The sequence below is a fragment of the Gracilinanus agilis genome, chromosome 3, assembly GCF_016433145.1.
Source record: "Gracilinanus agilis isolate LMUSP501 chromosome 3, AgileGrace, whole genome shotgun sequence".
In the NCBI taxonomy this organism is placed as follows: Eukaryota; Metazoa; Chordata; class Mammalia; order Didelphimorphia; family Didelphidae; genus Gracilinanus; species Gracilinanus agilis.
The window spans coordinates 547,829,416-547,854,255 of NC_058132.1; positions in this window are offsets into that span (position 1 = coordinate 547,829,416).

A 24,840-nucleotide genomic window follows, 5' to 3' on the forward strand; every position below is an offset into this window, starting at 1 on the left:
ACAGAAGTTAAGGGTTTAAAATAAAAAAAAATATATATATATATATATATATATATATAGAGAGAGAGAGAGAGAGAGAGAGAGAACTGTGGTAATTAAAAACAGTTTCAGAAAACTAGCCATCTACTCTAGTCCAGGCAATATGGATTACTTTGAAACTAAGTAGTCTTGAAGAATTCACAAAAATCTCAATTACCATAGTACACACAAATAAACTGACCACTAGCCAAGTATCACAATATTTCTATTATCTGGACAATAATATAGGTACAGATTAGCTCAGTGCATAGAAATTTGCAAAACTGACCAACTTTATTCTGTTCGAACTAGAACTTGGGTCAAAGTATTGAAAAGTAGGATTAACATGTCTGAGATAAATGTCTTGATTTCTGAGGGTTCTGGTGTTACCTTTTTCTATCATCTTACTGCCTTTTAATACTCTCTGATGAGTTTCTTTTCAATTCCAATTTTGTTCACTGTCATCCTTGACCAAACATTCTCAAATGATAATTTAGAATAGTATACTTTTTTGGGTGAAGACATACAAGAACATGTATAATCTTAGCAAGGTAATAATTGAGCTCAAGGAAAATTTTAATGAGGTCAGAATTTCCAACCAAATTAAATATGATATTTGCAATTCATATCACACATGAATATAAGAAAATCTTGGTGAAATGCAAAAGCTAATTCATCAGTAAGTTATAAAGAAATACGAGATTATTTCATGTTAATTACCATTTGAGACTTTTTTTTGGAGAGTGAAACATTTCATGCAAACCATTTGGTGGCTAGCATTATACTTGACATGAACCTTAAATGGAAATTCCAGGCTCTCCATTATTGCTCTTATCTTCTGCAATCCATTTGTTAATCAGATGACTCTTGTTCACATTGATTCTTCACTTCCTCTTTCCCAGATTCTTTACTGTCTTTGGAACATGTTCACAAGCATTGATTTGAGTAGTTTAGCCACTTTTGACAACTACTTCCTTCTTTATGCAGATACAAAGAAAAAAAATAAGTTGCAATGGAGAAGACAGGAGATGGAATTTGCTGTATATAACAGACCCTAAACTTCCGAAACACCATGCAGGCTTGTCCTCTATTAAATTCTTAAAATCTATAATTCTTCTAGACAGCTCACCAATTGAATACCCAATAAATGAAAGATTCTGGCTTTCATTGATATGAGTACTAAATCCACTGTTGAAAATCATAGGGCTCCTAAAATTATATCACTTTAGTGATTTGTTGTGGCCCCAAAATAAAATAATTTAAAAACCAATTAACCTAATATTAACTGACGATGTGTCTCTGTCAATTCAATAAAGCTTTTTACTTAGGTAACAGACGTGTAGTCAAGCCTGCATTTGAAGATTTCCCATACTGGTAGAACCTGTCACTAGAACAGTATGTGCATGTCTTGTTTAGTATTCAGGGTTCCAAAGTCATGTCTATGAGGAGAAATTGGATGGTCATTGGATAGAGGTCTTTAGTAGAGGGAAATTACCTGAAATAGTATAAAAATATTAAAATAAGAAAAAATAGAAATAAATACTTAGTATATTTAGTACTAGAAGTTGTTACTGAATTTTTTCTGATAGAAGATATTATTATTTTTTTAATAATTTTTATTTTTTTAGAAAAGTTATCATGGTTACATGATTCATGTTCTTACTTTCCCCTTCATGCCCCCAACCTTCCCCCTCTGCCCCCCATAGTTTTAACATGTGGAATCAATCAAGACTTATTTCCAAAATGTTGATAGTTGCATTGGTGTGGTAGTTTTAGGTCTACATCCCCAATCATGTCCGCCTCAACCCATGTGTTCAAGCAGTTGCTTTTCTTCTGTGCTTCCTCCCCTGTAGTTCTTCCTCTGAATGTGGGTAGTGTTCTTTTCCATAAATCCCTCAGAACTGTCCTGGGTCATTGCATTGCTGCTAGGACAGAAGTCCATTACGTTCAATTTTACCACAGTGTATTGGTCTCTGTGTACAATATTCTTTTGGCTCTGCTCCTTTCACTCTGCATCAATTCCTGGAGGTCTTTCCAGTTCACATGGAATTCCTCCAGTTTATTATTCCTTTGAGCACAATAGTATTCCATGACTAGCATATATCCACAGTCATGCACCCCTCTGCACTGGGTCCCCACTCAAGGTCCAAGCCTGCACTCAGGGTCTGTGTTCAAAGTTTGCGGGTTCTTTAGCCTCTTAGGGTCTTAAGTCTTGCTGCTCTCAGGAACAGGCCTTGGTGACCCCAGGTAGCTGCCAAGGACTTAATGGATGCCCCAGACTTGCTCTAGCTCTGTGCACTGGCTTTGGCCCTGTAGGTGGTGGGGGGGGATGAGGAGGCTGCTCAGCTCCTGTTTTAGTGAGAGCTATTTCATCCCCTTTTAGCATGGAAATGCCCTGATTCCACGCACCTTCAATGCTGAGCCCTGTTGAGGGGTCCCTTTGTTTGTCTGGAAATTTTTATGTCCCCTTGAGGAGTCCTATATGTTTTGGTTAGGAGAGGTTAAGCAGCTGCTTTTTACTCTACTGCCATCTTAACCCAGAAGCCATAATTTTGATTTTTTTTAAAAAAGCCTAAATACAAGTATCAAGGGCCTAATATATGTCCACACTGGCAGGTCATCAAAATGTCTGGAGCTGGTAATCGAGTGAGGAAAGTTATGATCAGTACTTGTATTCAGGATCCATTCCTTAAGCTGCTTAGCTCCTACTAAGAGGTGAGAAGCAGAAGCACTCTTTAAACACAGAACTAGAACATAGGAAGGAAAATCCACTATGGAGTATGAGCTTCAATACAGACTGGTTAAACACCTTTTCTTGAAATTTCATTGCACATATATATGTATGTACACAAATGTATATGTAACTAGCTTAAAGAAGGCAAAATTCTAAGGAAATTGGAGGGGAATGGAAAAGCTCTTATTGCTTTCTTCGATACTTGAAAAGTTCTAATAGTAAATATAGATTAGCCCTGTTTTGATTTTCCCAGAGAACAGAACTGGAAGCAATTGTTGGCACCTTTTAAGAAGCAAATTATACTTGCTATAAGGAAAATCTTCATAAAACTTGTAATTATATAAAAGTTGAGTGGGTTATCTCAGAAATTAGTAATTTCATTCATTTACTTCAAAAAGGCATTAATTAATTGCCCTTTATGTGTTTGTAAATAAGCTATATTCTGGGTATAGAACAAAAAAAATATAATATTGTCTATCAAGAAGCTTGCACTCCACTGTGAGTAAAAATCATATGTACTACTAATACACAAAATAAATGCTAAGTAATTATCAGCAATCCAGGTGCTAACAGATGGTGTCACTGGGAAAATTATCTTGTAGGATATGATACTTAAATTCATTCTTGAAGAGAACTAGGGATTCCAAGAAGCATAGAAGAAGAGGGAGAGCATTCCAAGAATAAGCTGAGAGTTCTAACCCAGTAATAACCACAATTTGCACCAGTCTAAGATTTGAGTCAATGGATAAGCCCTAAAGCCAAACTAAATGAAAATTCTTGATTCAAGAGGAAAAAACTAAAATAATATGTCAATTAAAAGGACAAAATGAACAAAGTTCAAGCCCACTTTAATTTAGGTATTTATTAAAAAACAGTGTTCACTATTGGGGCTCTCTTCAACTTCATAAGGTTCCATTTTTTGTTAATCATTTCAAAATTGACTATTTCCTTATAGTTACAAGAAGTAAGGACCTTTACACACAAAAAAGGTACAGAGCTCATTTTAGAGACAGAAAAGAAGGATAGAATCTGAAAATCTCTATTATTTCATAAGAAGACATATATTGGAAAAATTTTGTGAAAAAGTGACTAGTGACAAATATATTAACATGAGACATATAAAAGAACCCAAGTCATGCAAGTACTGAACAATGAGTCTTGGGAAACTGGATAAGGATTGTAAAGTATATTTGAGGATTCTTTGAGCCTTGAATCTTCATGTCACATTAAGAAATAATCAATAACATATTGAAGCATGCTGTCAGAGTGAAATAATACCGAAAAATGTGAAAGGGCTATCATAAGCAAGAGCAATTACACTTATTCTGCTGAGTATCAGAATTTAGAACTGCAAACAATAGTTGGAAGTTAATGGGATGCAAATTTCATCCCAATTTGAGGAAAATCTTTATAATAATTGTATCTGAAATGAATTAAAATTGTCTTGGTATATAACTTAAAATATTATCAGTAGAGTTCTGTCTGGCAGAATGTGGTCTTATGGAATTCTTGCTTCCAATGTAAGGACTAGTTTTGATGACCTTACATGTCCATTCCACATGGGTACATAAATGTGTGATTTTCAAAGAAGTACTGTATTTTAAGCATATTTCAATAAATGTAAACAAAGGATCAATGTTGAGTTTCTAAGGTGTTATATGAACAGTCAAAGGAAAATTAAGGGTGGAAAAAAATAAATTGAAAAAGCAAAAAACAGGGACAGCTAGGTGCCTCAGTGGATTGAGAGTCAAGCCTGGAGACAGGATGCCTTGGATTCATATCTGACCTCAAACTCATCCTTCCTGTGTGAACCTCAGCAAGTAACTTATCCTTTATTGCCTAGCACTTACCACTCTACTGCCCTGGAACTAATACACAGTATTGTTTCTAAGATAAAAAGTAAGGGTTTAAAAAATTCAAAGAAGTACAACTTTAGCTGATATTAGAACAATCAAGTCTCATTCTCTTGGGGAAAGAAATTAGAAAAGGATGAACCAAAATGCATTTATTAGTCCTCCTACTTTAAGAATGAATTCTAATGGAAGCAGGGAGAAGAGTGAATAAAAATTCTTTTCTTGTCACAATGCATGGCACCACTACAAAAATGTATGAATCAGTTATTATCACATCATTTATAATAATCCTTTGGAAAGTATTTTAAGATATCAAAAGAAGTCAATGTCTGAGAAACTTCAGAAGGTAATTCATTGGGTTTTTGTGCATGTATTTTTTGGTTATATTTTATAGGAAGTGAAGGTCATGTCTCACTAATTGGTTGGAATTGAGTGGTGCTTAAGCTGCCAGAATGATCAAGAGAAGTGCAAGGGACATTGCATCCTAGGATTTTTTTTAGACATCACTCCTAAATGGATCACATCAAAGGCTAACATTTAATGTGGTGAGTCATCTTAGGATAAGTGAAAGGCTGATGCAATGTATTGAATATTATCTAAAAGGCAAGAAATATGTGGGGTCTTGAACAATTCTAATAGAAATAAATTCTTGCACAGATGTTTTAATTATTAATCATCATCTTTACGATAATTCTCTTGCATTATGTTGCATATAGTACCTATTATGGCATCATGCTAAGTTCCCTACAGATATCCCATTTGTCTTTACAAGAACCCTAAAAGGTAGAAAGTTGTTAATATCCTCATTTTACAACTGAGGAAACTGAGTCTAACCAAGGCTAAGTCACTTGTTCAATGTCACAATACTAATAAAATGTCTGAGGTCAAATTTGAATTTGCATTTTCCTGACTCCAGGCCCAGAGCTCTATCTAGTACCCCATCAACTATGCATGGATTTGATCCAAAGATTTGATCAAATTAGAATTTATAGCTGGACTTAGAGTCAGGAAGCCTGGGTTGAATTCCTCCCTCTCAGACAAACTATCTATGTGACCATGGATAGCTCACTTTCCCAATTAAGGCTCAACACTTTATGTATCTTCAGGACATACAATTTTTTTGAAATAAAGTCTCCATACGTGTACATATATGCATTTATTGGCATCTTTAATATTCCTGAACTGATAGCTGTTTTTTTTTGTTCAATCATTTGCATAGAAACAACCTGAATTTCAAAACATCCTCTCACTGGAAATATTTGAGTAAAATAGAGTTATTTCCACTATTTTTTAATAGAATACTTGAGACTAGGAGATTCTTTACTATGCCATGAAAAAAATCTGGTTCAAAAACTAGTGTTACTACCTTGGAAAAGTTATTCATTAAAGGGATAATCAAAATTTTCGTGTATGTATTTATTAAAAAATTTTTAAAAACCCTCCAGAAATGTGAAAAAATCTAATTATTTAATTTAATTAATTCCTCCCTTTTTACTGTAGCTCAGATTTAGAGCTGGAATATAATTTCTAGTACTAAAATTTTAAAACTATAAACATGTAAGATTTGTTTGAATGAAAATGATATCAAATATATTAATTTTTAACTTTTTTGTAAATTCTTTGTAGCATAGGGAAGAAAACTACTGAGTCAGGATTGAGGCTGTGCAATCTAAAGAGCTTTAGTTTCACTTTCTAAGATATTTTAAAAATTGGAATATTGAAACCAAGGCATTTGATTATTAAGGACCATTCAGTCTTCCCAGTTTCTAGGTAAGGTTTTTAAAAATCCATTTGGGAAAAGGAATGGAGTCCATCCAGGAAAATCAATTACAGCTTTTTATAGAGATTAAGAGCACTATGTATTTAAACCCAAACCAATTTCAAAAGTTGATCAGTGAAAAAGTACAACTGTTTCATCTTTTGTTATGTCAGGAATGTGGGTGGAAGTGAGTCATGAAGACAAGGAAGCAAGCCAGAGGTTGGAGAGCCAAGGCAATACTTAAAAAACAGAAACTAATTCCCTTGTCTCAATGGAATACAAGATTCAAAGCTGATAAATCATTCATGGATTAAAAAAAAAAAACTCTGCAAGTACTAAAAAAGTGTCAATATAATTCAGTGAGTCAAAAACCAGGGAAGTATTCAGACAGTAAAATACACAGAATTTTGGATCCAGTGGACAGGATTAATAACTCAGTTTTTAATTTATTAGCTTAGAGATTTGGGAACAAATTATTTAATTTCTTTGACCCTCTCCTAATTAAAATGGGAATAGAATATAAGTTGTGCTCTTTACCTTTTGGTTTAGTTTAGTTTTTTTTTTTGGATCATTAGGTGAGATGATGTATGTAAAGAAGAAGGCTAGTATATTTATAAAGATCGCAAAAATATCAATTGAAATGCATTTAAGTTCTCCCCTCTGATATATATTGCCTGTTAGGACTAAAAGGAGTTTTCCATAGCAATGTAATCACATGTTTAGGTCCCCTACTACTATTCCCCCTGAAAAAAAAGCAATGAAGATTGTAAAATATTGCACTATTGCAATCAGTTATTAGTTATTATTCAGCATTATGTTGTGAAAAGGTCTCTGAAATTGTATTTAGAAAGCCTAGGTTGTAATTTCAATTCTGATCATTAGTAGTAGCTAAGTACTGGCTCAGATACTAATAATACTAATTTTGTGTCATTTCCTTGTACTTTTATTTGTATGTTTGTAGGTGAATTTGTACTAAAATGTATTGGTATCTACAGTACTAATTATGTAAATGTGGTCAAGCAACTGATTCCCAATTTAAATTATAAAATAGAGAAACTAATATAGGAACTATCTACTTTATAGGATTGTTATGAGGAAGTGATTTGGTAAAGTGTAAGGCTCCATAGTGATGTGATATTGTTAATATGATAGAAAACAATGTTAATTATTGAAATTAGTACCATACAAAAGCTATTGGTTTAGATCAGAATTGTCAAACACAGTACCTGATAGCCATATTTTTGTGTAAGTGCAGCCTGAGTTAGATTGCATTTAAGAAATATTTAAAAAATAAATAAAAACACAATTGATTATTCAAATATGTGATTCACCAAGATAAAATTGTCTCAAAACATCCTTTTGTTAAGTCTAATAGCCCCATTTCTATTTAAGTTTGACATCATTGGCTTAGGTAATATTTGTATTTTGAAATTCATAAGTATATTCCAATATGCTTATCTCTGATAGAAATATGAAACTTGTCAAAAATTAGATAATTAGATTGAAAATTGGATTTCAAAGTTGTTAAAGAGCTATGCCACTCCTTTTTCTTTTGTTGTTATTCAGGCATTTCAGCTATATCTCACTCTTCAAGACTCCATTTGGGTTTTCTTGGCACAGATACTGGAGTGGTTTGCCATTATCTTCATTTATACTTGAGGAACTGAAGCAAACAAGGTTAAGTGACTTGTCCAACATCACATAGGTATTAAGTAACTGAGGACATATTTGACTTCAGGACTATAAGTCTCGCTAACCACAGGCCCAATTATCTTTCCACTGATCCACTTAGCTGCCCTATGCTACACTATACCATTCTCCTATTCAGTTGTTTTAGATTTTCCTTCTCATCTTCATTCTAGTGAGGGAAAGCATTGCAAAAGCAATAAAAAATATTGCCCAAATTAACCCATATCCCTTTTCTTTTTTCATTCCCAGGTGTCTCTCTGGCTTTTACCTTTCCTAACTTTATTTTTTTTTTTGGATTAAATGTCTGTGTCTTATGGTAATGTAGTAAAAGGTTAAAGTTTGGTTTAAAAGGTTATGTTTTACACCTCAGACATTAAATTGGAAAGATGATGATATGCCTCAAAGCTGCTTCCAAATTCAGGGATCTTTCCATGAATAATGTCTTGCCTTAATGCCATGGAGAGATTATTTAGATATTTATAGAATCCTTTCAGTAGATAGCTTTTTGATATTATTTTAGTGGTGCACTGCTTTCTCAACATGTAGCTCTTGATGCTGACTTGAAACAGGTTTTGAGAAATTTCAACAGGTGGAAGGAGAAGTTCAGAAAATAATTTGAGGATGAAAGATGGTGTGAACAACTACATAGTTATATTGAGATCGAGTTAAGATTAGAGGCATGTAACAAAACAAATTTGACTGATATGTAGAATGAATATGTAGAATGTAGAATGAAAAATTACAAAGTAATATGAGACATGCAAGACAAGAAAAATATTTATGAGATTGGCACATATCTCCCTTTCCCCTTCCACCTGTCTTGTAACAGCTCCAACTTAATTTGCTCCAAATAAAATATGTCATCTTCCTCACTAAATTTGTACCTATCCTCCAAACTTTCCTATTTCTCTATATTGCATGAATAATCAGTGAAGAAATGCCAGAATATAAATCTTTTACTTTTATCCAGTAGATTATGAATGGGGCATCTAGGTAGGGCAATGGATAGATCACTAGGTTTGAAATCAGGAAAACTCATCTTTGTGAGCCTTTGACAACTTTTAGCTGTGTGACCTTGAAAAAAACTCACTTTTTTGCTTCATTCCCTCTTCTGCAAAATGAACTGGAGAAGGAAATAGCAAAACTGACCAGTATCCTTGCCCAGAAAAACTAAACATGGGATCATGAATAGTCAGACATGACTCAAAAGATTAAATGTGAAGAATATAGAACGCTACTCAAAGTTTTTGAAAAAGAAATGATGATTAGTGCTATATTGTATTAGGACAATTGGAGAAGGGATGAAGTAAAGACAAGAAGATTCATGAAAATTCTATTTTTATAACTTAGAATAAGAATTAATGAAGGTCAGAACCAGGATAATAGCAATGAGAATACAAAAGAATAAAACAGGAGCAGACAAATTCAAGAGTTTTTGCAGCAGTTGAATATGTTACTTTATAACTAATTCTAAGTGGTCTGAGGAGTGGAGGAAGAAAGAAAAGAAATATAAATAACTAAGATTTTGAGTGCATGGGTCTAGATTAATGTTATTGCAGTAAACAGAAATAGAAATGTTAGAAGGAAAAGTAAAGAATTATTTTGTTATTGTTTTATTTTGTTTGAGGGAAGGAAGATGACCAGTTCAGAGCATGATAGCATGCAAATTTTAGCAACATTCAAATAGAGATGATATAATTTTTTGAAATGTTTAAATCTCTTAGAGGTTAGATTTAGAGATAATTTTCTCATAGTTTATTTAAAATTAACTATATAAATGTGTTTGCACTATATTTTTTGCTAAATGTAAAATATTCATAGACCAAAAGTTGTTGGGAAAGAAGAATCACATAAAAATGTTTTTGTGTTTATTTATTAGTCATATCAATTGCCAAATAAAAAGCAAGGCATCACTTCTAGTTCGAAGGTTTTATGGGTAATTACTGAACACTGAGTTCATTGGGTTTTAGAGAAAGGGGAAAAGGAAGACTGCTTGGGCAAGGGATAACTGACTAAGAACAAATACCAATGGGGAATCACCTTTACACCCACAAACACAGGACTTGGGAAAATGAGTAACACCTATAGGGAGGAATAGCAGTTAAATCATTTAAGCAGTGAGCCAGACACAGGTCAGCTGGGGAATTGCAATAAAACCTTTTATAACTGAACTAAGGTACATCTAGGGTTAAGGAGAACAGACAAGAAGCAGGAAACAATAATTTATTAAAATAAAGAAGTTAGGGAGATGGATAAAAAGGGATTTCCTTAACTGGGGTTAACTATGGATCAGAAACAAGAGAACTGGATCACTACTCTAAAACCTTAACACTAACTAGATCCAAACAGGATGGGATCTCACTTCTGGGGTCCTTATCCCTCCAGGAGTGATCTCAGCTGTCCGAAGGTCCCAGATGAAAACCAGCCAGTAATTCCAAAAGGGTCTCCAAATAAGAGCTGTCCACACTTGGCAGTCCATCTTCCAAGCTGCAAACCAAGCTCCAGGCCACACAGTAGATGGGATGGTCCTTGAGGAGTACAAAATACCTGCTTCCTCTTTAGTGGCAGCAACCAACAGACTCAGACCCTTGAGTCTCACCTGCAGAGTTCCAAGGCTCCCAGAATTTTCCACTCCCTTCCTTTTTCCTTCCACTATAAAGGTTTCCTCCTTTCACACTTCTTTTCAGTTAGAAAAATTTCCCTCCTTCTTCTGTTTTTATCTGTTTGTTCGCCTTCATGTTATTTTGAGATCATCCCAACAGAATGGACTAATATTCATGCCCTCTGTCTATGTAGATTCCTTCTAACTGTCCTATTAATGATACATTACTTAAGAAATGAATGTATCATCTTTACATATAATAATGTAAATCATTTCATTTTATCGTGCTCCTTTTTATTATTATTTCATGGTTGCCTTTATATACTTTTCTTGAGTCTTGTTTTGGAATACAAAATTTTTATTCAGCTCTGGGGCTTTGCTTAAAAAATTCTTGAAAGTCATATCTCAGTTAATAACACTTTTCTAATTTTATAAGTATTTAATATAATATTTTATTTTCCCCTATTACACATAAAATAATATTTAACATTAATTAAAATTTTTTTTGAGTTTCAAATTCTTTACCACCTTCTCAATTTCCCTCTCTCACTGCCTTCTAACACTCTGCCCTCACTGAGCAGATACACATGATCTAATAAATGTTGAACATTTGTAAAACATTTTTACATATTTAGCTGTATGATTGCATATTAATAAGTTTGTGGAAAAGACCTCAAAAAAAGAAGAAAGATAACTCATACATGTTTTTATCTCTATCTATTCAGACTTCATCTTTCATTCTTTGAAGGCATAAGGCATTTTTGAACATGAGTATTTTGGATCATCTTGGATAACAGTATTGCTAAGAATAACTAGGTTACTCACAGTTGTTCATTAAAAATTATTGTTTTTATTGTTTCCAATATTCTTCTGATTCTTATCCCTTTATTTCACATCAGTTCATATAAGTTTGCAGGTTTTCTTGAAATCATTCTCTCTTCATTTCTATGCACTATATGCATTATAGCACTATGCACAATTATGCACTACAGCACAATAATATTCCATTATAATTATACACCACAACTTATTCAACCACTCCTCAACTGATGGATATATGCTCTATTTTTTATTCTTTGCCAACACAAAAAGAGCTGCAATAAATATTTTTATTTTAAAATTTTAAAAAATTGTTTCCATATTACACATTCACACAATTTTAATGACTGTTTTTGAACATTTTATAATCCATGTTCTCTCCTACCCTTCCAACTGTGACCCCTCCTTGAGAAGGCAGATAAATATGACATAAGTTGTACATACATTTTCATACAAGACACATATCCATATTTGTCATGTTCCTTTTACTAGAGAAAATTTCATGCAGGAAATGAAGTGAAGAATGGCATGCTTGAATTTACATTCAAGCTCTATCAGTTCCTTCTGTGGCAGTAGAGATGCTATGTCATGATTCCCTCTGGAATTGTACAAGATCCTTGCTTTGTTGATAACAGTTAAGTCATTCACTGTTGATCTTAATACTGCTGGTATTACTTTGTACAACTTTTTCCCTGGTTCTGCTCACTTCACTTTATATCAGTTTTTTGTTTGCTTGCTGGTTTTTTGTGATTATCTTGTTTCTCAATCTCTCTCTCTCTCTCTCTCTCTCTCTCTCTCTCTCTCTCTCTCACACACACACACACACACACACACACACACACACACGTATTTCACTCCAGTTATAGCACATTATTGTCTTTCCTCAATCAATGGACATCCATTCAGTTTCCAGTTCTTTGCCACCACAATAGGAACTGATATAAATCTATTGGTACAATGATGCCCATTTTCCCCATTTTTAATCTCTTGGGAAAATAGACCTAGTAGTGATATTCCTGGGTAAAAGGGTATGTACAGTTTGATGGCCCTTAAATCATTTCTAAGGAATAATTGTATCCATACAAACATAGAAAAGATTTTGGGAAAAACTGAACTAAATACCTACATTAAACTCTTCCTCAGAAATTAATGCTGAAAATTATGATACTTGTCTGTTGGATTTTGTAATGAAATTAATTTTACCACTTATAATAAGAAAAAGTGATATGGAAACAAGATTTACTTTATTAGAAATTTAAACATATTATTAGAGATCTTGTTTGCATATTTTTAAAAAATGTGTTTGTTTTCCTTTATAAAAATAGTCAAAACAATATCTTCTCTTTAGATAAGCTCTTCTCCAAATCCATACTGAGTTTTTAATTTTTCAGTTTAGAATTTTTTAGAGGAAACTATTTTCAAAAACTATGAAAATGTGCCATCATTTACTCTTAGATATTTTAGATTAAATATTTTTCTTCCTTTTATCATAATACACATATTCATCTGTGTGTATGCATAATATAAATTTTTCTTTAAAAAAACAACCTTTACCTTCTGTCTTAAAATCAATATTGATTCTAAGCTAGAAGAGTGGTAAAGGCTAGGCAATGGGGATTCAATGACTTGCCCAGGGTCACATAACTAAAAAAAGAAGTATTAAAATATCACTTCTTGAGGAAAATTATATTAACACTTTCCCAGCAAAAGCTCTCTGCTGTGCTTAGCATGGTCCCCATTTTTCCTAAAAATATTCTTAAAAGACATAATATCTAGGTGAGATTAATAGCAATAGGCCACTCAGTACTTCTAAATCAGAAGCATTAACCTTCTCTGAACCTTTAACTAATTGTTGTGGATCAAACATGACTTCCATTCTTTATTCAGGTAAAACTGAATATATAGAAAGAATTATATACTTCTCAAAGGTTTGAAGAAATCAGTGGGTTAAAACAAAGGTATGAAGACCAATATAGTTGTATGAAAAATTGTTTGCTATGGTATCCCTTCATCTATGTGTTAGTACATAAGTATATGGGAGGCTTCAGTTGACCTCTGAAGCAAAAAGTCACAAGATCTGGCCTCAGGGCAGAAAAGCTCAAACACTCTGATCCAGTAAACCAACAGAGAGGCAATTATATATAGACCATAGGGCAGAAGAAAAAACAAACAAACAAATAAATAAATAAATAAAATGAATAAATGAGGAGGAATAAAAACTACAATGGAAAACTTCTTTGGGGGTAAGGACCAAAAAACAGAACCAGTGGATGAGAACAAGATCCAGGAAACATCAAGCAAAGCCTCAAAAAACAAATAATCCCCCCTCCAAAAAAAAAAAAAACAGAACAGAGAATTGGATTCAGGCTATGGAGGAACTTAAATGCAGAATTTAATAATCAAATAAGATTTGTTGAGGAAAAATGACAAAAGCAAAATAGTAGCCTGAAAAGCAAAATAGGATATCTGGAAACAGAGGCACAGGCATTGAAAGCCAGAATTGATCTGCTAGAAAATGACACAAAATATCAGAAGAAAAGAGTAACTTGAAAGAAAAAATGGACCAAAATGTAAATGAGAATCAATAGGCCATGGAATAAATTCAGTCTATAAAAATTAGAATTGGATAATTAGAATCTAATGACCTCACAAGACACCAAAACATAATAAAACAAAATTAAAAGAATGTAAAAATGGAAGATTAAATGAAATACCTCATTGAGAAAACAATTAACCTGGAGAATAAATCCAGGAGAGATAATTTAAGAATCATTGGACTTCCTGAAAATCATGACCAAAAAAAGAAAGAATAAGCAAAGCCTTTACATCATACTATAGGAAATTATCCAAGAAAACTGTCCTGAAATCCTTAAATATGAGGGTAAAATAGAAACTGAAAGAATCCACAGATAACCTCTGGCATTAAATCCCCAATTGACAACTCCCAGGAATGTCATAGCCAAAGTAAAGAAGTCCTAAGCCAAGGAAAAGTTATTGCAAGCTGCCAGAAAGAAACAATTCAGATATCATGGGACACCAAATAGGATTACACTGGGACAACTGACTATCAGTAATGTTTCCAATCTTTGGAGAGACTGTGAAGCAATTTAACAGTGCTCACTAAGATTTCTCTTGTGAAAGCACTCATGACCACTCATTACCTGAGGGTTTCCCCCAACTCCCAGTAGTCACCAAATGTAGGCTTGCTTAAATCTTTTTGTCAGGCAAAGACTTAATTGAACTGACAAAATCTCACAGATGTGTCCCCCTAACAATCCTGAATTAGAAGACGGGAAAGGATACAGGAACTGCTGTGGTTTTTCTGGTCCAGTTTCTCTTATGCCTAATCTAAGTGCCCAGAAAGCTCTCTATCAAGAAAGAGAACTGTTTTCAGCTTAAGGCAGAAGAAGACTCTGCTTAGGTAATGAAAGTCACTGGAAGTGCTATGGGGGACACTGAGGCAGGAGGTGGAAAAGTCATATAGACAATCATCACCTATCACCCATGGAGACAGCAATGAAAATAAAAAAGACAAAGACACAATAGTTATCCACCCACTTGGCACCAGTCCCAACTCCAACTATGCTAGCCTTGGTAACAAATTGTATGAATTACCAGCTAAAGAAGGACTGTAATTGTGAAACACACCCAGGGGAGAGCACTGCATCTAACCTGCATCAGTCTCTGCATGCTGTTGGAGACAAATTTGAGTCACTTTTTCAAATGGAGTCATCTGGTGGGATTCTTTTTCTTTGAAGCAGCACTTTGTGTCTACAACATCAACAAAAAGATGGAGTCACTGTGACCTACCTAGGGACTAAACTAGCAGACTGGATTCACAAAAATTGATGTTGTACTAAATTTATTGCCCTGGAAGAAGCAAGACACCTGCAAGAAGTACATGGAGACTCTAGTGACTGTGGGGAATTATTTATATTCCTAGTCACACTACTATGTGACCCTGACAAATATTTTCATTCTCATGTTTGCTTTCAACTTTACTTACACATTATAGATATATATTAGTATTTTATTGTATTAACATTTATGAAGGTAACAACTAACTTTGATCAATATCCTTGTTTTAACATGTGTACCCACTCACAAATTGATTGTTATACTGAAACGCCTGTATCACCCCTAGATTGTGAATGATCTAATAAAAGATGCTTACACCTCTCTTTGCATCAGAGGAGGCATAATGTGAGTGTAAAACCCATAGCCCCTTTTATGTTTATAATAGTAATTAGCCTTTATGATTATTTTATCAACATAATCATTAGTTTTGAGTGAATATTCAAAGTGATACAGTTTGCTTTATAAAATTGTAGGGATTAACTAAGAAAGTTACAGTTTAGGGTGGTATCAAATCTTTACACCTTTTGACCTTAAGCCTATAGCCAAAAGTTGCTACCAAGTCTACTAATTCTTCTCTGGGTGCAAGCTCAAATTGGTCAGGAAGGAGGGGGAGTACTGCCTTGAGTAAATAGGCAGAGGCCTACTTCAGTTTGAAACCCAAGATAGTCACACAGGAGGAGGGCCCCTCTTATTTTTACAAACTGCTGACTCCTAATAGTGTCAGTAAAAGACACCAAGAGTGCAAAGGCCTTTGAAAAATCAACAATAATAATGGACTTAAGCTACTACCCAAAGTGATCTTCTTTTGCATTCACTAGGTCAATCAGCACTTGCATCACTAATTAAGAATGGCCTATATGAAAGATATGAGCATCTTTTTCTATTTTTTTTGTTATGTTATAAGATTTCTCTCTATTAAAAAAGGCCATCTTCAAAGATTCACGGTATCTGATTCCAATGGGACCAGAGTCTAGCTTTATTGTGATGTAGGCGTCCTCTAAATAAACCTATTTAGCTTGGGGAAAAAATAAAAGATTACACAGGATCTGGCAGCATTCACACTGAAGGACTGGAAGGCATGGAATAGAATATTCTAGAAGGCAAGGGAACTGGGTCTACAACAAACAATCAACTACTCAGAAAAACTGGCTGTATTCTTTCAGGGGAAAGTATGGTCATTTAATAAAATAGAAGATTTCCAAGCACTCTTGAAAAAAAAGATCAGAACTAAACAGAGAATTTGATACCCAAATACAGAATTCAAGAGAAACACAAAATGGTAAATAAGAAAGTGAAAATAAATTAAGGATTTCAATAAGGAAGGAGGGAAGAAGAAGTTGGTGACAAGTAATAGTAAAACCTTAATCTCATTGAAATTGGTTCAGAGAGGGAAGAACAGTCAGATCTGTTGGGGTACAGAAAATTATTTTGTCCTATAGAGAAGTAGAACGGTAATATGAAATGAGGTGTTGGGAGGGGAGTAACACAAGGGAGGGGAAAGGTTGGTGGGAATTCAAAGGGCCCTATAGTATGTAAATACTTTTGCAGGAAGCTATGTTGGATAAGCATGAATGCTAGTTACTTGTTTGAAACACAGAATGCAGTGAGGGCATTTTGAGTTGGCATGAGACCAAAAGTCAATTGAGATTTGACTACAAAAGCCGGAAATATCAGTACATCAGGATCTCAATCTAGAGATTTTGTTGGGAGGTGGGGTAATCTCAGGATTGTCTTATATCTAGGGTTAGGTGCTTAAACAGCTGATAGATTGTGCTGTGTATGCCAGCATCCAGCATCATTATTAAACAACATCTATAATATCAACACCAACATACCAGCATAAATACCAGCCAGAAAATCAACTAAAAAAGCCAAATCATAGAGAAGTGAGAAAAACCTTCAAGCTTTGGGGTCAGGCCATTGGCCTGGCCAGACAACTGGCCAAGCAAGCTTCAAGATATCAGCTGCTTTATAATCAACATATTTAGTTAAAGGTTTAGGATCCTCCTTAATCCCTCTCTCCTTCACAATTCTTCCCAATGCTTTCCTTTACATTACCAGATACTATTAAATAGTTGTCATAAGAAAACCATGACAGACCTGGTTTATTCTCAGAATTTCAGGAAGTTGTCTGTTAGAGATCCACCTGGCAACTGGTGAAGATAACTTCACAATCATTGATATTCTGAGTGAATCCATCAAATTGCAGTCAGAGATAGAGATCAAGGGTCACCATCCTTGAAGTTATTATTCAATTCTATTACTAATTGAGGGAAATAACCACTCACTCATTAGTTAATAACAATATGTGGGAACCAGTAAACTGCTCATTCATATTAGCAGATTCCATCCAGTTTTCAGGAAGCAGCAAGATCACAGAAATAGCCTCTAAGTAAACTTAGCTTGGCATTCAGATAAGAAGTTTCATCAATACCTCCCATAGTATCCCACCTCCATCTGTAGGATTCCTGGGGGCTGTATAATAAGCATCTAAAGGTTCCCCCAGGATCTTTTAAAGTAAAAGGTGAATAAGAATGGAGGTGGTAGGAAGGGAAGTAATATAAGGAAGAAGAAAATGGGGAGACTGATTAAAAGCAAAACACTGGATAGGAGGATAAGAGGGAAAGGAGAAAGGTTAGGATTAAAGGAGGAAGTCAAAATGGAGGGGAATACACAGATGTTGATCATAACTGTGAATGCTAATGAGATGAACTCACCCATAAAATGGAAGTGGATAGCAGAATGGATTAAAAATAAGAATCCTATCATGTTTTCTACAAGAAATACATGAGGCAGGTAGATATACACAGGTTAAAGGTAAGAGGTTGGAGAAGAATGTACTAGGTTGCAACCGAGACAAAAAAGGCAGGAGTAGTAATCATGATTTCAGATAAAGCTAAAGTAAAAATAGATGTGATTAAAATATATGAGGAAGGAAATTACATCTTTTCCTTTTTTTTTTTTTAACCCTTGTACTTCAGTGTATTGTCTCATAGGTGGAAGATTGGTAAGGGTGGGCAATGGGGGTCAAGTGACTTGCCCAGGGTCACACAGCTGGGAAGTGGCTGAGGCCGGGTTTGAACCTAAGACCTCCTGTCTCTAGGCCTGACTCTCACTCCACTGAGCTACCCAGCTGCCCCAGGAAATTACATCTTAATGAAAGTCAGCATAAAAAATGAAGAAATATAGCTACTTAATATATATTCACCAAATGGTATAGCATCTAGATTTTTAAAGGAGAAACTAAAGAAGCTTAAGGAGGAAATCAATAGTAAAACCATATTGGGAGACATCAACCTTCCCCAATCAGAACTAATAAATCAAACTAAAAAATAAGTAAGAAAGAAGTAAGGAAGTGAATGAAATATTGGAAAAATTAGAGCTATTAGATATCTGGAGAAAATTGAAAAGCGATAAAAAGGAATATACTTATACAGCACATGGTACATAAACAGAGATTGACCATATACCAGGGCATAAAAACACTGCAAGGTAATGCAGAAAAGCAGAAATAATAAATGCAATTTTTTCAGATCATAATACAATAACAATCATAATGACTCATGAAGAGGCAAATAAATTCATTGGAAAATTAATGATCTAGTTCTTAAAAACTGGTGGGTCAAAGAACAAATCATAGAAACAATGACTTATTTTATTGAGGAGAATGACAATGAGGAAACAACATGTCAAAATCTATGGGATACAGCCATTTATTATTTCTAATTTTTCGCATTTGTTTGCAATGTTTTTATGCTCTGGTACATGGCCATTCTTTGTGACTATACCATGTGCTGCTGAAAAGAAGGTGTATTCCTTTTTATCCTTATTTAATTTTCTCCAGACATGTATTAACTATCATTTGTCTAAGATTTCATTCACATCACTTGCTTCTTTCTTATTTATTTTTTGGTTTGCTTTATCTAGATCTGATAGAGGAAGTTTGAGTTTTCCCACTAGTATAGTTTTACTATCTCTTTCCTCCTTAAGCTGCAATAGTTTCTCTTTTAAAAATCTAGACCCTATACAATTTGGTGTATACATGTTGAGTACTGCTATTTCTTCATTGTCTATACTACCTTTTATCAGGATATAATTATCTTCCCTATGTCTTTTAATCAGATCTATTTTTACTTTGGCTTTGTCAGATATCATGATTGAATTCCTGCCTTCTTTTTCTCAGTTGATGCCCAATAAATTTTGCTTTATTCTCTTGCCTTTACCTTGTGTGGGTATACCTGCCTCATGTGTTTTTCTTGTAAGCAACATATTGTAGGATTTGGTTTTTAATCCGTTCTGTTATCTGCTTCTGTTTTATGGGTAAGATCATCCCATTCACATTCAGAGTTATGATATCCCCCTCTTATTTCTCTTTAAGGTCTGTTAATTGACTCCACCACCAACCTCCCTCCCTTTTAATAATCCCAGCCCCACTCCTCCTCTTCCTTATTTTCTCTCAGCTTCCCTTAGAATTCTATACCCCAATGGATATAGATGCTCTTCCCTCTCAGAATTGATTCCACTGAGAGTAAGATTTAAATAGTACCTATTAGCACTCTCTTCTTCCACTTCTTATAATAGTATTCTACAATATCACTCACCACATCTCTTTATGTGGTATAATTTATCTAATTTTTATTCTTCCTTTAAGCTTCTTTTAGTACAATCCTCTTTCCCCCTACTTTTTTTGGCACTTCATCAGAAATGACTTAGTACCATAACTTCTGCCTATGAATAATTCTTCTATCTACTATGATAATGAAAACAATTTTCAAGTCACAGATATTTTTTTCCTACATAGGAATATAATCAATAATTTAACCTTACTGAAGCCCTTAAATTTTTTTCCCTTCTTTCTTGCTTACCTTTGTATGATTCTCTTGAATTTTGTATTTGGACATCAAATTTTCCATTTAGTTCTGGTCTTTTCCTTAGGAATGCTTGTAAATCTTCTGTTTTGTTAAATGTCCATAATTTCCCTTGAAACTATTCAGTTTTGATTGGTAAGTGATTCTCGGTTGTAGACCCAATTCTTTTGACTTCCTGAATACTACAAATCAAAGGAGAAATTAATAAAAGTAAAAGTAAAAAAAGCCTTGTGGTCCTTTAGTGTGGAGGATGCCAGATCCTGTGTAATTCTGACTGGGGCTCCACGATATCTGAATTGTCTCTTCCTGTCCACTTGCAATATTTTCTCTGTGGCCTGGAGGATTGTGATTTTGGCTATTATATTCCTGGGGATTGTCTTTTGAGGATTTACTGTAGGGGGTGATCTATGTATTCTTTCAATGTCAATTTTGCCCTTTTATTCAAGAATATTAAGGAAATTTTCTTGGATAATTTCTTGTAATAAAATATCAAGGCATTTTTTCCCCAGGCTTTCAGGTAGAACAATAATTCTCAAATTGTCTGTTCTAGACTTGTTTTCCAGATCAGTGGTATTTTCAATGAGATATTCATGTTTCCTTCTATTTTTTCCTCTTTTTTATTTTGCTTTGTTAATTTTCTCTGTTTTGTGAGATCATTAGCTTCTACTTGCCCAATTCTAGTCTTTAATGATTGGTTTTCAGCTATGATATTTTGATTTTCCCTTTTTGTTTGATCTATATTGCTTTTCCAAATGGTCCATTCTGGTCTCCAATTTGGTTATTACTTCCTTTGATTTCTGTGCCTCTTTTTCCATTGGGGCAATTTTGTCTTTTAAGCTGTTCTTTTATTTTTTCATTATTTTTCCTTTCTTTTTCCCACTTTTATCCCCATTTTTTCTATCTTTCTTACTTGGTTCTTGATCTCCTTTTTGATTTTCTTCAGAATTTGTGACCAATTTCTATTTTGGGGGGATAAGTTTGGATTGCTTGTCAATCTCTGGCTTCTGTATTTTGCTATTTTCCTTCATAGAAATTATCCAGGATCAAAAGCTTTTTTTGCTGCTGCTTATTTCTTTTGCTACTTGTCGACTGGTGTTCCTGCATGTTGGTTGACATTGCTTTCTTATCTTCTATCTCATAGGACTGTGCCTTCTTAGTATCTTCCCTTCACAGTCAGAAATCTGAGTGAGATGGGCAGACAGTTCTTTGGGTAATGTGCTTTAAAGTATTTTCCTCTGAGGCTATTTTTCAGTCCTTGCTGCCTCTGCTGTGGGTAGCCTTATCTCTGCCCAATCTCAAAACTTTGCTGCTCTGGCTCTGCATTCTTTAGCTTTAGGTCTGAAGTCTTGCTGTCAAGGTCTTGCACTGTCCTCAGGGGTAAGTCTGTGGTTCCTTCAGCCAGCCCTGGAGAATTTAGAGATTGCCCTGGTCCTTGATCTGATTCTGTTGTCATATGTGGTATGGGAGAGGGGTGATCAGCTTCCCCTTTAATAAGCATAATTTTTTGTATTATACTGTAATCCCCAAACACTGCCTACCTCTAAAGCTGCATCCAGTGGGAATGCCCCTTTATTACTCTGATTTTGAATCCTGTCTTTTTGAGACACTCTACAATGATCAGTTGGAAAAAGATTCAGAAAGCTCCTATTACTCCACTGCCATCTTAGCTTCCTCTTTGGAATATAGTCAAAGCAGTACTCAGGGGAAAATTTATATCCTTAAGTGTCTATATCAAGAAAGCAGAGATGGAGGAGATCAGTGAATTGGACTTAGAACTTTAAAAGCAAGAAAGTGAACAAATTAAAATTCTCCAGTTAAAAACTAAATTAGAAATCCTAAAAATCAAAGGAGAAATTAATAAAATTAAAAGTAAAAGAACAATTGAACTAATCAATAAGAGTAGGAACTGGTACTTAAAAAAAACACAAATAAAATAGATAAAGTAGTGGTTAATCTAAACAGAAAACTAGAAAGAAGAAAATCAAATTAACATTTTCAAAGATGGAAAGGGTGATATCACTTCTAATGAAGAGGAAATTAAGGTAATTATTAAAGACTATTTCTCCCAATTATATGGCAATAAATATGACAATCTAGGTGAAATGGGTGAATATTTACAAAAAACATAAATTTCCTACATTAACAAAAGAGGAAATAGAATACTTAAATAATCTTATATCAGGAAAAAAATGAACAAGCCATTAAGGAACTCCCTAAGAAAAAATCTCCAGGGCCAGAGGGATTCTCAAGTGAATTCTATCAAACATTTAAAGAATAACTAATCCCAGTACTATACAAATTATTTGGCAAAATAAGCAAAAAAAGGGAGTTGTACCAAATTATTTTTATGGTACTGATTCCAAAGCCAGGCAAACCAAAAACTGAGAAAGACAACTAGAGACCAATCTCCTTAATGAACATAGATGATAAAATACTAGCTAAAAGGCTACAGTAAGTTATCACAAGGATTATTTGCTACGACTGGGTGGGATTTATATAAGGGATGCAAGTTTAATATTTTAATATTAGGAAATTAATAGTTTAATATTAGGAAAACCATCCACATAATTGATCATATCAATAATCAAATGAACAGAAATCACATGATTATTTCAGATGCAGAAAGAGCCTTTGACAAAATACAATACTAAAACACTAGAAAATATAGGAAGAGAAGGGCTCTTCTTCAAAATAATAAAGAATATAAATTAAAAACTATCAGCAAGTATCATCTGCAATGGGGACAAGTTAGAAGACTTCACAAAAAGATCAGGAATGAACTTAGGATGCCCATTATCATCTCTATTATTTAATATTGTACTAGAAACACAAATAGCAATTAGAGAAGAAAAAGAAACTGAAGGGATTAAAGTAGGCAATGAGAAAACTAAATAACCACTCTTAGCAGATGATATGATGGTATACTTAGAGAATCCCAGAAAATCAAGTAAAAGACTAGTGGAAATAATAAACAACTTTAGTAAAGTTGCAGGATACAAACTAAACTCACACAAATCATCAGCATTTATATATTTTTCCAACAAAACCCAGCAGCAAGAGTTAGAAAGAGAAACTCTATTTAAACCACTCTAGATAATCAATCTGCCAAGATAAACACAGGAATTATGAACACAACTATAACACACTTTGCACACAATTAAAACTATATCTAAGTAATTGGAAAAAAAACACTAATTGCTCATGAGTAGGATGAACAAATATTAAAAAATGACAATTCTACCCAAATTAATCTACTCATTTAGTGCCATGACTATCAAACTACCAAAAAATATTTTTAATATAATCAGAAAAATATAACAAATTTCATCTGGAAGAACAATAGATCAAAACTATCAAGGGAAATAGTGAAAAAAATTATGAAGGATGGAGGCCTAGTAGTACCAGATTTTTAAATGCAGTGTAAATCAGTGGTCATCAAAACAATATAGTACTGGCTAAGAGACAGAAGTGTGGATCATTGGAATAGATTAGGGGTAAATGACTTAAGCGAGATAGTATTTGATAATCACAAGGATCCCAGATTTTAGGACAAGAACTCAGTATTTGACAAAAACTGATGGGAAAATTGGAAAAAAGTATGGGAAAAATCAGGTTTAGATCAACATCTCACAACTAATACCAAGGAAATTCAAAAAAAGTAAATGATTTAAATATGAAGAGTAAAAACATAAATAAATTAGGTGACCATAGTAGTATACCTGTCAGATCTGTGTGAAAAGACGGAATTTAAGACCAAGCAAGAAAGAGAGAAAATTATAAAATATAAAATGAATGATTTTGACTACATCAAATTTAAAAAAAGGTTTTGTAAAAACAAAACAAATTTAAGCAAAATTCAAAGGAAAGCAACACACTGAAAAATATTATAACAAAACTCTAACAAAAGTTTAATTTCCCAAACATATAAGGAACTAAGTACAAAATTATAAAAAATCAAGCCATTCCCAAATTGACTAATGGTCAAAGGATATGAATAGGCAGTTTTCACAGATAGAAATCAAAACTATCAATAAGCACATAAAAGGGTTCTAAATCCCTCTTGATTAGAGAAATGGAAATAAAAATAACTCTGAGTTACCACCTCACCCCTAGCAAATTGTTCAATATGGCAGCAAAGAAAGGTGATAAATGTTGGAGAGGATGTGACAAAATCAGGACACTAATACACTGCTGGTGGAGTTGTGAATTGGTCCAACAATTCTGGAAAGCAATTTGGAATTATGTGCAAACTGATTTAAAATAATTCATGTCCTTTGATCTAGCCATAGCACTGCTGGATTTATACCCCAAAGATATAATAAGGAAAAATACTTGTATATATATATATATATATAAATATATATATATATATATATATTTAGCTGTGCTTTTTTAAACAAATAATTTAATATTTTCCCACAATTAAATGTTTTATGTTCTTTCCCTCTCCCCCAAACTCCCCCACCCCAACCCAGTAGCCAATGCACAATTCCACTGGGTTTTACATGCATCATTGATTAAGACCTAATTCCATATTATTGATAATTGGACTAGAGCTATTGTTTAGCATCTATATCCCCAATAATAACCCCATCAGCCCATGTGTTTAAGCAGTTGTTTTTCTTCTGTGTTTCTACTCC